This window comes from Pocillopora damicornis, chromosome 10 (genome assembly GCF_964200805.1).
Source record: "Pocillopora damicornis chromosome 10, jaPocDami1.2, whole genome shotgun sequence".
Classification (NCBI taxonomy): Eukaryota; Metazoa; Cnidaria; class Anthozoa; order Scleractinia; family Pocilloporidae; genus Pocillopora; species Pocillopora damicornis.
The window spans coordinates 14,838,967-14,854,424 of NC_142679.1; the positions used below are offsets into that span (position 1 = coordinate 14,838,967).

General features: G+C 38.7%; 1 long non-coding RNA gene and 1 pseudogene across 3 annotated transcripts; both read left to right on the forward strand.

Moving 5' to 3' along the window:
• Positions 1-2,620: 2,620 nt before the first annotated feature.
• LOC149039058 (uncharacterized) lies at positions 2,621-8,700 on the forward strand. 2 transcript variants are annotated; one of them, XR_016180318.1, is made up of 3 exons: positions 2,621-2,812; positions 8,266-8,388; positions 8,570-8,700. It is a non-coding gene; the product is annotated as an uncharacterized LOC149039058 (long non-coding RNA). The 2 variants fall into 2 exon arrangements; XR_016180319.1 differs by having other exon boundaries at positions 2,644-2,817.
• Positions 8,701-10,573: 1,873 nt separating this feature from the next.
• LOC149039059 (uncharacterized) lies at positions 10,574-13,770 on the forward strand (annotated as a pseudogene). Its single transcript, XR_016180309.1, has 2 exons — positions 10,574-12,953; positions 13,320-13,770. The product of XR_016180309.1 is annotated as an uncharacterized LOC149039059 (transcript).
• The last annotated feature ends 1,688 nt before the right edge of the window (positions 13,771-15,458 follow it).

Below are 15,458 nucleotides of genomic sequence, written 5' to 3' on the forward strand. Positions count from 1 at the left end.
CCCAGTTGTTCAAAGGCCGATTAGCTCTAACCCAGGGTTAAATTTTAATCCAGCTTTCTTTATTTCTTTGTTCAAAAGTCTTTTGGGGAAAGTTTTCACTATTCTTTTTAGGGACCGGTCATTATTTATCGCCTGGGGGGGGTCGGAGTATTTAGGGGGGGATCACATGGTTTTTTGAAGACCTTTAGGGGGGATCAGCCGTAATTGACAAGCATAATGGGGGGGATCAGACCAAAAAAAAAGGAAAAGGACACCAGATGATTACCTTCCAAGAAAATGTATTAAAGATCTGTAAGAGGAACATTCTGACAGTATGAGAAACGATCAGGATACCATGAAGAGCTTCTGCTCAAAATATAATGTGGAAGAGAAGCACGTCATTGCATATGTTAATCATTTGAAGGATATTGAGATCCGAAAGGACATCAGAACAAGAGCAGCTCAGGAGCGAAGAAGGCAAGAGGCCGAACGAACGTACAAGGACTTTCAATGGGATAACCTCATCGAGGGTGGCAAAGTTGAAAAGTTGCGGGTAAGAGAACTAGACCTGTATCTCAACAAGCATGGTTTGACGACTGTGGGTCGGAAACTTGACAAAGTGAAGGCCATTCGATGTCACTATTACCGACAGAATAAAGAGACTGTGATAACAGAAGAACTGTCGAGTGATGAAGATGACGTGGAATCCGAGGATGAAGAATCCGAAAGTGGAGAGGCAGAGAGCGACGATGACTATGTTTTCGTGGATTTGGATGAACAGCCTGAGATTGGCACTTCCTCGACAATTCAGTTCGTATCTGACGAGCAAATATTTACCGTTGTGGTTCAAGGTCCATGAGACGTAAGTACCACTATTAAAATATCACTTGCATATTCAAAAAGTTATTTGGCGGTGGCTGGGAGAAAAGGGGGGGGGGGATCATGAAACTTTCCACTACCGATAAGGGGGGATCTCTAAAAAACTAGATACTCTACGGGGGGATCAGGTAAATGCTCCGATGTGACAACAAAAATACTCCGACCCCCCCCAGGCGATAAATAATGACCGGTCCCTTAGAACATCCAATGATCAAATTGCAAGCAAAAAGATTTGAACTGAATTTTCTCTTAAAGTTTTCAGACCTGAAATCAAATTTCACACTAACCCTGGGTTACCTTAACCCAGCTTTGAACAACCAGGGCCAGGGAAATAACTCGGTTCAACAGGCCTCTATAGCAATCGGAAGGACATGATATTCTTTTCATCCTTTAATTAACGATAAGAACAAGTCTGTAAGGACATTTGCAGACTATTTTCCGTTTGAGGACGAGGGCAAGAGGATATTGCGTTTTAACGCTGTTATTGCATTCGGTCTCTTTCGAAGATTTACTGAAAATCTGCCTGATTATTCCATGTTTTTTCGTCGAATTTAATAGGGAAAGTCGTTGTAGCGTTCATAAAGCAATTACAATTATATATCTGCAGCCATGATCTGAATAGGACTAAGTATTGCCATGATAAAGCGATGAGATTATAAAAGCTTTTAATGTAGCACTCCCAAGGTATAAGATGCGAAATTTTATCGACTGTACCTTGTCTTGGCAAAGTCACCTTTCTGGAAAAGCCGAAACATCTTGGTTTCCTGAAAATCTCAAAGAACAGTGGTAACGAAGTATGGGTATGGAGAGTGAAGTGTCGTTTCATAAATAAAAGTTTAAAAAGTTTGCAGCATAAACAACAACAGCTGGAAATGTATATGTTACCCTCATTATTTCGGTGAAAGAAACCTATATGTAAGCTTCGGCTTTCAACTACTAACAGGTAAGCTTTTGTTAACATTATCTGTGCATTTAATCAAGCATCCAATCGATGCCCGTCACCTGAACATTGGACAACCTTTGTTTGCGGGGTCGAGAAAACCTTCACCATTTGTGTCTTTAAGGGTGCACGTAGTTATTCCAACATAGGGATCTCAAACTTGGAACGAAAAGAGCATTTGATTAATAAATGATTGAAGAAATGAATTGATTAATGATTTAATTAATTGAGTAAATAAAGAAGTGAAAGGATACAAGACAGTTACTCCTCATTAAAACAGTATGGCTGGGTTGAAGTTTTTGCTTTAGAAGAGTATTCGTTGAATTACTATTTTTTTCAATTTTGTTGGCATCAGGACATATCGGCAGAAATACCAGTAACAAAAGGCGACGAGTTTGTCTCGTTCTCAAAAGCAAGCGATAAAATAAGAATGATTTACGAGTAGTTTATTGCTAGTTGTGTTGCATTTGCATCTGTTATCTTATTAATCTCTCCGGGATTGTTATTGTCACGAATTCTGGCAACATTCTCCACACTGTGCTCTCTGCTCTGAAAGTCAGCTGAGTTTGGTATCGTCCAGAATAAGTTGAGAATGGGTTTTGTCTCCCTGGCAAACAACAGAGAGATGTTCACGTTTTATTGAATTTTCACCCTGTCTTGAAGTTTCCTTAGAAAAACATTCCTCTCACCAGTATCCCGTGGGACGATAGTTGTTGAGGGTGGAGTGAAAAACAAAGTCGGGTGTGAAACAAGATGCAAGAATTAAAAGAATTAAGGGTTAGGGAATTGAGACTAAAAGAATCGCTTGGGGCGGTAAAATTTGCATCAAGGTTTAAAATTAGACTTCTGCCAAACTTAACAACAACTTTACTATACAAGACGTGCTTGATGAACGTACCCTGATATTGTAACAAGTGTTTTGACAGTGACTAAAATCTTCGCACGAACCCATTACTTTACAAGGCAGCAGGGTTCCTTTGAGCTTGTGGCTTGGACGAACAAAAAACCAGGCAGGTTAGGTTGGTTATCACTTTTTGTTATTTTTACATCGAACTTTTTATGTTGTGGATGCATCTCAGTCATTCGCTGAGAACATTGCATTTTGAAAGTAACTAAGTTTGATCGCGAAAGTGTTCGAGGCAGAGTTGTAGTCGCCTCAAATTTCTTATATTTGAACATAAACAACGAGTTTAAATAGGAATTTAATAAAGTAAATTCTGGGCCCATTACCATTGCCTATACCAAAATACCCAAAATTTTTGCTATGAAATATTCAATTGCGGAAGTCGACCGTATTTTATCGCGTACTTTGATTGTCATTTGAATACATCTTATTTCATACGTTTATATGGATAGATTCAATTTTGATTAATGTCTGGAAATTTGTTTTTCTGACAAAGTAATCACAAAAAAAATTGCAGAACAAGTGACAAAGAGAAAAACAAACAAAAACACAACAAGTTGAGGTTTTTCAGAATTAGATCATCTGGACAAAGCACAACAAACGAAGGAACAATGATTACTTTCCAATGAGTCATTAATCAGAACTAAACTTTGAATCTTTGTCAAATATACAGCGAGGCAAGTTGTAACACGTCTCTCACGCATGATATGCTTTTACTGATTACGTCATTCTAGATCTATACCTGAGAAAGTCAGTAACAAATATTTTTTTGTAGCAAGACGATGTTTTTGCCACTAATTTGAAACCGTAGCGAACGTGCTTTCGTTATTTGAGTCGTCGAGGTTATTTCCTCAACCTACCAAAAAGGGCTTTTGATGGCTAAGTTAACACGAGCTATTGTAGATTAAGACAAGACCTCGCTCTGGTTCACTTGTGGTTAACCCTTTCACTCCAAGAATTAATTCTGCGTTTTAACTTCCTAAAATATCAATAAACTATCCAGCTTGAAGCTGATGAGAATACAAATGTTTGCAAATAGCTTTACGGGAAAGCTTTATGATTATTTATGATGAAGCCAATAAAATGCTCTCGTTCTTAAGATTTGACGGGCGTAAATCATCACGGCCGTTCCGCTTGAATTGAAATATTTTTCCCTTCTATTTGAATTTAGATATAATATCTATTTTCTATCCTAACTATCCTAGCCTCGTTTTTCTCGGGCCGCGTTGTAAATTACGGAAAAAAACTCGGTCCGTAACTTACAGTGCGGCTCTCGGATTAAGCTATAGTAAGAGGTATTTCTAAACCAGTTTAAAGCGCTCCATGGAAATTTCATGAAACTCTTATCTATATCTTTAACTGGTTTAAAAGCTGTTTAGTTCTGTTTAAGTATTTCAGAAAATTCCAAAAAGGTCGTAGAGTTGGATTTTAAGTTGGTATATGTCTGGGGATCTTAGGTTGCCAAAAAGCATATAGCATAATTCCCTAAATAATCTTCATAACTCAGTGTAAATAAGCATTCCAATGAGGGCTCACTTTGGTCCTCAGCCTGCTGTCAGTTCCCAAACACAGCAAATTTATGATTATAAATTAATTATTGGGCATACATATTCGAGGCGCTGTAATATGTTGAGTCAAGTTGTTCAAATATTGCAAAATGTGCCACTGGAATCTACATGCTCTCAATTATGGCTTTTCACTCCTTCTTTTTTAATACAAGAACCTTTTTCATAAGAACGTTCAGGCTGAGATTAACCAAAATTTTGCGAACATACTAAGCCGGAACATACCAAGGCTGAAAGTCACATTTTTGTGACAAGTATAAATAAATGTGGTCTAACAGGACAATGAACCCAAATACTTTGGGAGTTTTTTTATATTAAACCAGAGGGCCCCCTTAAACTCTTTACGGTGGCTAATTTACGTTTTCGACTCAGTTGTTGACACTAAATTACCTCTTGAAATACTATACCACACAAGTTTAAGAACGTTTTTAGGCTCAAATCGCATAAAGTAAGATGAGAACGTTTAGCCTCAGCCCCTAAATAAGACATTCTTATAAAAAGAGAATGTACACAACAACCATCTTGCTTTGAGAGGATCAATATTTCACGTTGTAACTCTATGCTACGAAGAGAATAGTTTTATTTCGTTCATACCGAACGAAGTCGGGCTGTGAAAATACAACGTTCGACCAATCAGAGACACGAACGATGGTACTATAAAGTGGAGGCAAAAAATAGCTTCCAACCTCTAGATGTGTCGGTCAAAGAGAAAAAATCTCAGTATGTATGAAATAAAAACATCATACCATGGAAAGTGCTCCTTGCTAATTACTCCTCGCGATGCACCAAAAAAATCACTCGTTCTCTGCGCTTATTAGTTCATCCGATAGCTTCGGTGGGAGAATATAACAGGGTAATTTAGTGTTATCAACTGACTTAATGACGTAAATTGGCCACCGTAAAGAGTTAAAAAGGCTGACGTTTCGAGCGTTAGCCCTTCAATTTGGCAGATGGCGTGACAGCTTTAGCTAAGCCCTATGCTCTAACTCCAACAAAGCACGCAGCCGCTTTTTCAACCAATGACAGTGCGTTATATCCGAACGAGGCTGTGGCCACACTTTCAACCAAAGAAACTGCGTTTTAGCCGAACGAAACTCGACAAATCGAGATCTAGGAAGAACTTGAAATTATGAATCCACCGTGCCTGAATTGTGACGACATTCTTCAACGAGTTTCTATTTCTTCTGAAAGAAAGATGCACGTTATTCAAAGGCATTACTCTTCTGAATGTGTGCAAGACAGACCTACATCCACTTATAACATTCATCCATGTTTCTTCTTTGAAGAAGTTGTCGACAGGCTTCGTTCAGGAGTACTAGAAGGAGCGACCCATCGCCGTAGCTTGATTTACTTTTGCGAATTCAATTTCATAGTGGGACACTTTCCACATCGAGGCAGGTTGCGTGGAACGAATTTCGTAAAGGTCATATGCACCAAGTCATGTTGCCGAAAGCACCGTCGTCCTCGACTTTTACCCGCAAAAGTAGTGACCATGTACCCAGCTAATTATCCACGCTAACTTACATATGAAAAACAGTCATCTCAAACTGGAAGTTCAGCTAACAGAGCTTACCTCCATGCCTCTTCACAATTTTAAATTTCGAAAGTTTTGATTGAACTCATAAAGAGGACGAGAAAATTAAAGGACTTGCCATAATTACTGGGAGCTGTGTCAAATATACACTCAATTTTTGGCATCAGATCTGAGAAACGTATATAGCTATGTCTTTCTGGTGTTGCTTAGATATTTGTCTTTAGCAGCAAAAGGACTTAATGGTCAAGCTGTGGAAAGGGACCGAAGGAGTGTTAATGTCATGAGTGTGTTAGTGTTATTGTTTACAATTGTGGTTATGCAAGGTTGAAGTTGTGAAATAGACTTTTATAAGATGGAGAATTAATGTTATTACAGTTGTAAATTTAAATGTAGTTGTTCAAGTGACTGTGAAATTACACACAAATCGTGCAGCACAAAATTTTCAAAGAATGTTTTTTTTTAAATTTCATTGCAAGGTGTAGCTTAAATATTTGAACTTGTCGTGGCCTCATGACATCATAAAACAATCCTTTGTACATATAAGTAATCAAATTAATTGAAAAATTTAATTCGTATTTTTTTTTCTGTAAGCAGAAGCAACCTCTACATTTCTATTGCGACAGATTGAAGACTTCGACTTTGAAATCAATGTAGTGGCGGCTTGCAGTGTGTGGGTGACATTGCATCGCTGAGAGTGGCATGGTTATTTGACTTTGATCACCTATAGAAGCTCAAAAATTTCTTAATAGTAGCGCGTAGTTTTACAAAGTTTTTCAACATTCTTGCAATTTTCTTCAACTCAACTGATTTGCCATAAACCTGTTACATTCCTTTTCTCTGTTTTCTCAATGGCGTACGCGTACTAGCTTTCTTAATTATTGCCGTTGTCAGTGTTTATTGTTCAAAACACGTACAAAACACAGAGATAGTTTATTCGCAGAAGGCAATTTTGCAATGTTGACCAGGTTTTTTAACCAGTAGTGAACAAAAAATTTTTTCCCTTCAGCGAAAGTTAACTACTCATTCATTGACTAAGGTATCATGTATCCTAGCCAAAAGTGATCCAATTTCTTGCAGTACAATCAGTCTTTCAACGCGATCTTTCCAGACTAATACCATTAGTTAAGGAAAACGCTGTCTAGCCAACTTGGAATTCTTGGTTAAAATTTCTGACTATGCTGAAAATTTTAGAGCTCAGTAGTTTCCATTTTAGGTTACCTATCGCAGAGACAACTTCCATAACCTATAGTTGTACTGTCGAAAGGATGAAACTGCCATCTACATTAAATATTAAATGTGTTGAGCTTAATCATTAACATGTTAAAATAAATTGGGCAATTGAGGAAAAAAAAACTAACCTCGACGAATAAGTGAATAAAGAATAAGAATAAGAATTTGAATAAGTGCAATTCAAATATTGATAGTCTATTGAGTTACCTTGTATAAATCTTGGAAGAGCTGGTGAATCTCCTTACCTTCTTGTACGTATCTAATCGTGAGTTTCCCTTTGGGGAATTTGGATGGAACAAAGTTGCATCAACATCTACTGTGAAGGATCTCTTTAAAATGGTTGCCATCAAATAAATATTCAGAGGTGTTTCGGAATTTTTTTGAGTCATTTAGTTTGCATGAGAGCAAAACAATAGAGGAGCTTATTCTTAAGTCGCGTTAGTATTCTTTTCATCATTTTTATCATATTCCTTTACATCGGTTGTTAGGAACAATATTATTATATTATGAAATATTCATAACAAGCAGCGTACAAAAATTAAGCTCTATAATTTGGCTACCCCTTTTGGATTATGGCAAATTCCAGAGATATGAAATTCATTTCTGATTTAGAATTTTGATCTCATTCACAGCAAGAGTTACTTTTTCAAACAGACACTTTTACATTAAATCGAACAAGGCTAAGGGTGTTGTGAATGATACTCCTGTAGACAGACCTAATAAGAGGGCAACTAGGTATCTCATGTCCTTCTCGTCGCCCTGCGCCACTCAGAGTGGTATAGAAAAATCGACTTTATATCCGTTGGTCTTCTTGATCTGAATCTAAACCATGACGGTTTAGCAAGGATTTTGGTTATCTTCTCTTATCGGTAAAGTCTTAAAATTCTTCAAAACAAATTCAACATGAATCTCCAACTGATTACTAGATCTTTTAGTTAGGGTCTTTAGTCTTCTAATAGCTAACTGACCGTGATAGCAGTTACCTATATCATGAAAACATAATGCAGTTTGTCTATCTGTAAAGAAAGAATAAAGCTCTGAAACTGGATTAACTCTAGATTAAGCAAATTTAGGAGTCGTATACTACACAACATTGAATTAAAATGCAGAGAAGCTACGAAGATTTGTTTAAATCTTAACAGTTTTGGAATGTGTTCTGTGCACACTGTTTGACAGATACAATTGAGTGTGTTCTTTACCTTTACTGATAGCTTCTCCAAAAATTTATTTCCAGCCCTCCAATGTGTCAAATGAAGTTTCCCTTGCAATGTTTATAAATACATGTCGGAAAGTAAATATTCTGGATATTAATAACAAAGCTAACGCCGATCCCATCAGGAAGCTGGTCACAACTCAGGTATGTACCCCGTGATGGCCTAACTCACGACAGAGTTTCTCTTAGGCTCAGTAGTAGAGCATCTGAGAGTGGATTCCGATCTAGGACCCGCTTCTTTGCTAGGGACTCAGATTTTTTACTTTGTTTCCCACTCATGACAAAATTATTGACATCTATCTATACATAATTCGTATTTATCCAGGTTATAACAAAACCATGAGGTATGTGCTTATTTCCGTTGGTCGACGGCAGGTGTCGTGTGCATGATTATAGTAGCTGCTGTCTTATGTAGAAAGTTCTCTGTTCCACACGGGGAGAGCCCTAGATGTCAAGGTATTTATCTTACTTGCTTGCTATAAGTCATAGACCAGACGTAAACAAATCAGTTCTGTTGTAGGTGCTCCTTTGAGCCTGGTTCGATTTTGGCCTTCTCTTCGTTCGTTGGGCCTTGTCGAGTTTTCACTGCCGGGATATGGTCTTTTAATCCCTACTCTGAATGCAGGCGGTGTGCGCATTCTGATTGCGTTGCATCATGGTCGTAAAGCGAAAAGTGAGTCATTTGCGTCCTTTCGCGGTCGAGTGAACATTTCTGGTGGCAGCAGGACAGTGTGAGTAAGCGTGGAATGTAATAGAATCCACTGTCTGTTGCCGTTCCTTCGAAAGTTAAAAAGTGTTTGCGAGCGTGTGCGACTCCTATTATTCCTCCGTCACAAATTTCGTCGTCGTAAAAGAAAACTGAAGAGATTCAAAAAGAATCGAAACTGCAGCCTTTCTTGTTTATCTATTCATTTGGCGGCAGTTACACTCACAGCCGATGGCTATGTGGATAATATCAAATTCGCGAGTTATTTAACAGGGAATCGACCCTTGACATGCAAACGCATTCCAAAGAGGCAGCGACCCTCTAATACAAGAACTATTTTTATGTCATACACTTAAAGGCGTAAATACGGGATTCGTGAGAGGAGAAGCCTTACGCCTCCTAAGACCAAATTCGTCACGCTCAACGTTTAATAAAAAAAGTACAGAGTTTCAAATATGCTTAAAGAATAGAGAATACCTAAAATAAGGTTTTGAGAAACGTATCTCTAGAGTTGTTCTCTGCGGGAGAGACTGATACTTAAAAACAAAAAAAAAAATAGTGCGTATACATGAAGATATTACCTTTTGTAACACAATCCCATCAGGCTTTGCCAAACCTTAAAAACATACAGACGGGGAAATGACACCTTAAAACTAACCCTTGCTATCGTATCGCTAACGAAAGTCACTGATGAATATCCAAATAACATCTAAGCTTTCAGGTTAGAAGATTTAAAAGCGCAAGCGAATGGCGAGAGTCGCATAGGCCTATCAACACCTTTTAACGATCGACTCCCTTTTGCTTTCCGGCTTACCCGGCGTGTCGCCGTGCGCATTGTAGAGTTATTAATTGGTCTAGTGACTCCTTTCATTGCTCTAATTCAACTGTTCTTCTTTCAATGATCAAGATAGTTGATTTACCATACAACACTCGCGATAAGTTAATTTGCTTTTTCTTAGGAAAGTAGATTTACAACACAATTGAGTATACAATAGTAGCGCTGTGTAACGCAACAATGGGCCTTTTCTCGGCCATAATCGGTCTCAAACACCAGCACTTAAAATGCGAGAAACACATATACCGTCGGAGAGCGTTTGAGAGCGTTTGGTCAGAGCTGTTAAAGAAGGATCAAAGCGGCCACCCAAATCTTTGAAAGGCTCCAAACTGCGACGTACATCAAATTTGACCTTCTCGAAATATGGTCTCAAATTACATACCAAAAAAAACAGTGATTGCGTTTGTCCTTCAGAACCATAGAATACGCGACAAATACGTACGAAAAATACTTTTACAAATTCAGAATAAATCAAATTACATTTATCTATGGTGAAAGGGAAAAGGAACGGCCTAACTTTTACGGAATGTTCCGTCAAAATCTGCGGAATTCTGCAGCTTTGGTCGCCATATTGAAAATGAAGTTACCACAATGCAACGTAATTGGACTGCGCACACCGCCTGCTCTGAATGCTTGGCTCCACTGTTTTCTTAACATGCATAATTTTAGCTTAAGGTGTTACTTGATCGCTCGGGAATATGAATTAATTTTTGAGTGCATATGGCTTTCCGTGGATCTAATCCGCCCTCATTACTCCGTTAAAGGAAAAAAAAATACAGTGATAATGTAATTTTTATCTTTCATTGTTCTCAAAATTTGGAGACGAGACTCCAAACGCAATCTAATGAAAACTGGATGCTTGAAGCTCAATTTCGTTTAATTGGTATCGCATCCGTTACCAAGACTTTGAAGCTGGTTCAATATATGCGCTAAAATTAGTAAGCTTAGCAGATATACAAAGTCCGGTCGATGGAGCAAATTATAGTTATTCAGATTTGAAACCTAATGAGCATCTGACGATTAGATGATGGAATTAATTAATTAATAGATAACTATAGAGGTAAATAAATAAAAACGTTTCGTATGGAATCATTAAGGTTTAGTAGGAGTATTTACTTGAAAAACGTAGAAGTTCATTCGGAAGCAGAAGAGAACAGCACAGATCCAGTTAAAAAAAGCGAGAGTTTGCCTCGTCTTACAAGCAAGTGATGAATTAAGGATTAATTGCAAGTATAGTTCATTGCTGCGGGTTGTGTTGTAGTTGCCTGAGCTTTTAATCTTCTGTGGGTTTTTTACGGTTATAAATTTTGGCAACATTCTCCTTATTAGGCACTCTTCCGATACCAAAACATCCAGGAAACGATTTCAATAACCGATAACGACCTCTGAGAAATTTTCCTGAAATTTCAAAAAAAAAAATTTTCTTTGAAATATTGACAAGGATAATTTATTCATCGATCTTGGGAATGAAATGTGACATAATTATCCAGGTGTGAAATTATACTAACTTAGATAGCATGTCTTAGTGCAGTTAAATCTGCATCACAAAACAATGATAGTCAGTCGATTCCAGTCGACCTTGGTTATGGTGCTATTTCAGCTTCTCTACCCAAGACGACGAGCACCGATTCTTGGTGAACGTGCCTTTTAGCTGTGGCAATTGATTTGAGAGTAACAATAGACCCCATGAATGCGAGAATCATCATAGCTGCAGTAGGGGCACTTATTATCGCTGGAACGTTGACAGAATGTTTAGACCAAGATGAACACAACATAGCAGGGTGCCTACGAGCCTGCGGCTGGGACGAGCAGAAAACTTTGACCAAGAGAGCTCGGGTAAGTTGTCTCTTTCTCTTCCATTTACATCGAAATTTCCATGTTATGGTGAAATCGGGCTTGAAAGTGGGCTTTGAATTCGTGGTAAACGAAAACCATGCATCCAATTCTGACTCTGAGCTGCTGCAAGTTGGAGCCCAGGAGACTAGCACCATTCCCAGCAACTCTAATGGAACTTCTGGCATAGTCCCTGGCACCTCCGATGGAACTTCTGGCATTGTCCCTGGCACCTCCAATGGAACTTCTGGTATTGTCCTTGACACCTCTGATGGCAATTCTGGTATTGTCCCTGGCAACTCTAATGGCAGTTCTGGCATTGTTCCCAATGTCTCTAATGGAACTTCTGGCATTGTCCCCAGCACCTCCAATGGAACTTATGGTATTGTTCTCAGCACCTCTAATGGTAATTCTGGTATTGTCCCTCACAGCTTAGCAGACAACCCTGGCATCTCTGCTCTCTATAACAGCCATGTACAATAAGAGGAGGAGCAGAAAACAGAAAGTCCATATGACTTCTTTAGCCGAGTTATAAATGAGTTCCCAGAAGACATAATGGAACCAACTGAGATGCTTAGATATCTGCAGAAGAAAATTTTTTCTCGAAGACCGTTAGAGGTAACCAATTCATCACTAATCCTAGAAGGAGAGACCAATTTTAATAATATTCTGGAAACTACATTTAAGGAACTAAAGCATGTAGCTGATCCAAGGGTCAGCTTTGAAGTTCAGTTTTATGGTGAGCAAGCTGTTGATAGTGGTGGGCCTCGCAAGGAATGGATCAGACTATGCAATCAAAATATTAAAGACATTTACTTTGATAATGGCCTTAAAGAGCACATGTCTGAAGATTACTATTACATTGGTCAAATGGTCTGTATTGCCCTGCTTCAAAATGGCCAGTTGCCTGTGTACATACCTGAAGAAATACTGCAGGCAATTTTTGTTGAAGATCTGGAACTGCCTTCTTGTGTCAGGGAGCTCAAAGTTGGAATGGATACTTTGGGAATTCCCATGTTTGGAAGGAAATTTCCTATGCCTCTTTATCTTCTGAGGCCATCTAGCATTATCAGTTTATCAGTTCGACATCTTTTGTTCTTGTTGAAACCAGAATTCTTAGAGGAAGGATCCAACATGCTCATTCATGAAAAACCTATTTATAGAAAATTTGTGAAATATGTTAGAGATGTGTCAAGTGGCCGCAGAGTTGTCACCCTTGGAAACATCCTTGAATTTGTCACTGGAACAAGTGAAGAACCACCCCTTGGTTTTGCAAAGACACCACAAATTCACTTTCCAGAAGCTGAAGTGAAAGAGCCCATGACTACAGATGAGGTAATATATAAGCAATAGGTACAGGTTTGGGTAGTTTTTGAAAAGTTTTTTTTTATATAGGATCGCAAATATGGCAGGTAAAATGTGCAAAACCGGGTGTGGCGATGAAAGCATTTAACTTAATTTAAGTTACACCGACTTGTAAAAGCCAATATTAGCAGTCAACATGCCTTGGAACACACTCCAAACAAATCCATTTCTTGTGTTGAAGGAAACTTTTATACAGTGTATTTTATCTTATTATACATACAGAACATCTGTGAATGAGTTACTAATAATCATGATTGTTACTTTCCGATTGATCTCTTTGTACTACATACTTGTACATGGTTACAGCTATCACAAACGATTTTCTTTTTTCACTAGGGAACTGGGGAATCAGAAGAACCACCTCAAAAGAAAAAACCCATTTGGCATTTCACGGTCAATTTTTCAGACAACAGCGATCTACGACGAGGTTTTAAGGCAAGTTTGCGCGACTTTTGGGATAGTAGAAAAATAAAAGAAGGACAGCAGAAAGCCATAGATATGTTTTTTGAAGGTAACGATGTCTCCGTTTCGTTACCAACTGGCTATAGAACATCTCAAATATATCAAGCAGCGCTAGTGATCGATCGCCTCTCCCCTCTAGAAGAAACCGGTTACTATATTTATTGTGCCGCCCGCTAAAGCTCTCACAGAAGACCAGGTACATTATGTTAATGTACTTGGGCCGAGAGAGTTGTCCACCTTCAACTTTCGGTCTCTTTGTGAACGGTGATTCGAAGCTATTAAGATAAAGCTAGTTGTTTCTTGCAACGATTCTTTCGACTGAGAAAAGAATCGCTCTTTCTTCACGCCTGCAGCGTAACTATCTCTTAAAGAAATCTGTAAAAACCTTGAAATTCTGCGGCAAATGATCTAACTTTTCTCTTAAAGCGTGGCACTGTTTACAATTGCAAGTAGAAATCGCGTGGACGTTGATATCTAGTTTCGTAAGCGCGATGCTAATCGAACATCGTCCTCTTTTTACTCTGTAACAAAAATCGCTCGTAATCTTTTCCTATATCCTTAAAGCAATGTGTATATATATGAACTCAGACTCTGAATTGCAAATTTATCTTAAAAATGGAAAATGAATTCACTTTAATGTTGTTCTCTCTATAACCCTTACACTAACACGTGCAAAAAAAATTACCAAATGGCATTATTTTGCATAAATTAGAGTGACGTCACGGAACGCGATGCGTAGACGTTCCCTCGCTTCCGTTTCACCTTGGAGGAGGGGTTGAAAAGGAGAGGGTACGGCTACGTGTAGGCTACGGCATAAGCGGGCCAGTGAACCAAGCCTGCAAGATGTCTGTGAGGGGTCTGGCACCAAAATTTTCTCCTATCCGCATTAGGCATTAATAGACTGTGAATGAAGGGGTAAGTTTCTAAAGAAACTGTGGTGCTGCGTCGGTGGGAGAGTATAGCAGGTAATTTAGTGTTAACAACTGGGTTGAAAACGTAAATTAGCCACCGTAAAGAGTAAAAAAGCTGACGTTTCGAGCGTTAGCCCTTCGTCAGAGCGATTAGAGGAATTGTGGGTTGTGTATGGATTTATATGTAGAAAGTGGAGCTACGCCATTGGTGGGAATATGGTGACGAAAAAACAGGAATAAATTAGTTGAATGAAAAGCGCTCGTTGATTCCGTGGGGATTAAGGGTGCCGATTTGAAATATAAATTTTTGTTCTAGTGTTTTACGGCTTTCCGAACTGCCTAGATGTAAGGAAAGGCCGCAAACTGCCATATGCTGTTTAGAATGATAAGGAAGATTAAAGTGTCTAGCGACTGGCTTGGATGCGTCCTTGTCATTTATTTCCACATCGCGAAGGTGTTCTCGGAATCGGTCACCCAGTCGTCTTCCTGTCTCGCCGATGGATAACTTATTGCAATAAGTACAAGTTATGCAGTAAATAACATTGGCGGAGGTACACGTAAAGTGATCAATGATCTTAATGGATCTTTTGGGTCCCGATATTTTCTCTACGTTGTGAATGCATCGTGCAACGATGCAAAACTTGTCCTTTCATTCACAACGTAGAGAAAATATCGGGACCCAAAAGATCCATTAAGATCATTGATCACTTTACGTGTACCTCCGCCAATGTTATTTACTGCATAACTTGTACTTATTGCAATAAGTTATACATCGGCGAGACAGGAAGACGACTGGGTGACCGATTCCGAGAACACCTTCGCGATGTGGAAATAAATGACAAGGACGCATCCAAGCCAGTCGCTAGACACTTTAATCTTCCTTATCATTCTAAACAGCATATGGCAGTTTGCGGCCTTTCCTTACATCTAGGCAGTTCGGAAAGCCGTAAAACACTAGAACAAAAATTTATATTTCAAATCGGCACCCTTAATCCCCACGGAATCAACGAGCGCTTTTCATTCAACTAATTTATTCCTGTTTTTTCGTCACCATATTCCCACCAATGGCGTAGCTCCACTTTCTACATATAAATCCATACAC